General features: G+C 44.3%; 1 protein-coding gene across 1 annotated transcript in view; it reads left to right on the top strand.

Annotated features, from left to right (window-relative positions):
* grm6b (glutamate receptor, metabotropic 6b) overlaps nucleotides 1-1,771 on the top strand; it is an 18,529-nt gene that overhangs the window by 15,048 nt on the left and 1,710 nt on the right. The window lies entirely within an intron of this gene.

Here is a 1,771-nt window from a genome sequence, read left to right as displayed (position 1 = left end):
CGAAGCTTCGAGGCAGGTAAATTTTCCTCGAGGAATTTTAGTAATCGAGGTACTCGAATCATTCGAGGAATCGTTTCAGCCCTACAATGAACACAAGGGTGAGGCAGGATTCAGTACCTAACATCTTGCCAACAGATACAGTAGGAATGCTCCACTCTTGCCTTTTAACTGCAGATATGTAAAAAAATCAACAAAAAACACTAAAGACCTAGGCTGACTGAGGTCTATTAAGTAGTGGAGTCCCTGAACCTCTGAGTTTTTGCAACTTGTGTGCCACCTGTCACTGAACAATTCGGACTGTGTTCTTTTAATGCAGGTACACCTGCGCTGGCATTTCAATGGGCCATTTTCAGAGAATACCGCACCAACGTACACGTCTAATGTAAACACCAGACCACTTGCTCAGCTCGAGTGCGCTTAATGCAAACTTTTAAAAGCGTAACTAACTCAGCATTAAGGGCTCAACACATGGGGGCGCTCAACCCAACACACAGCAGAACATAGAGCGAGCATGTAGAAGATTCTCTGACCAGAGGAGACCCTAACTTAACTTTCTGGGCTATGTGTAAAACAATATGCGGTGAAAATCTAACATATCACACCATCGCACACCACAGTAAAACATGGTGTCAGCACAATGCTGTGGACATGGGGGCAGGGTAGCTGAAGCTGAGCAGAAGATGGATGGAGACTAAGAATTGTGAACACATTTGCAAACCGCTGTAGGTCTAAAAAAAAAGACAATAGATGCTGTGTTGGCTCTCTTTTAAGACAACTCTCTCTCCTTGATCCCTATGAAGGCATTAAATTGGTGCAGTAGCTGAAATTATTGCCACACACAAAGGAAAGCACACTCACAGTTGGAAAGTGAAAGAAAAGAAACCCTCAAATCCTCAAAGTGAAATCTCGGTTTGCTGCCTGTCAAATCGTATTTGCTTTCCGCTGCCCTCGCAGAACATCCTGCCACCACTGTACTTAGGGTTTAAATTAGCTTCGGGGTTATTTTCTGCCGCAACAAAATACGGGACTGATGGAGGAATATCGGAGAAAAAAAAATACGGATAGGCTTTGACTAATCAAGAGCTGCATTATGACTCAGTCATGCTGAAACAATTAAAGCCTTGGGGTGCTTTTAAAGTCTTTTCACCTCTTCAAACTGGAAGTGAAGTGAATGAAGACAGGAAGGGAAGAAGAAAGGAGGGCAGACGAGTCGACGGGATGATCCGGCCGCTCGGAGACCAATTTAACCCTCTCGTTCAATTAATCATCACTTTGGGAAAAACGGCTAAATATAGGCCGCGTCTTCTGTCCGCGTCGTGGAAGTGACATCTGTTATCAAGCCGTCACGTGCAGAGAGCAGCGCGCGGGGAGGAGCTGGTCTACCTGTTAGCTCGAAACATGGCGACGGCAAAGTTAGTTTCTGAGCACGTCTCTCTGCTCACCCCGGGGCCAAACACACGCACACGCACACACACACACGCACACACACACTCTCGACTGTACTACAAAATCACTGAAAGCTTCTCCAAGAAAGAAGATTCCTCCGAGAAGAAATAAATAATAATACAAAAAAGGGAAACATGCGAAAGATGGCAGAGGACAGCAGTATAACCTCAACTCAGAAGCGGCAGAATGATGGTTGGTGATTTATTTATGGCCGCAGACGTATGTCTTATTCATGGCACATGGACTTCATGTTTTTTTTTTTGGCGCCGGCGTTTGTTTTTTTTTTGGGGCAATGGCTTTTTTTTTTTTTTTTTTTTTTTTTTTT

Source organism: Poecilia formosa, unplaced genomic scaffold (genome assembly GCF_000485575.1).
Source record: "Poecilia formosa unplaced genomic scaffold, Poecilia_formosa-5.1.2 Scaffold180, whole genome shotgun sequence".
Classification (NCBI taxonomy): domain Eukaryota; kingdom Metazoa; phylum Chordata; class Actinopteri; order Cyprinodontiformes; family Poeciliidae; genus Poecilia; species Poecilia formosa.
This window is presented reverse-complemented; position numbering and strand designations above follow the sequence as displayed.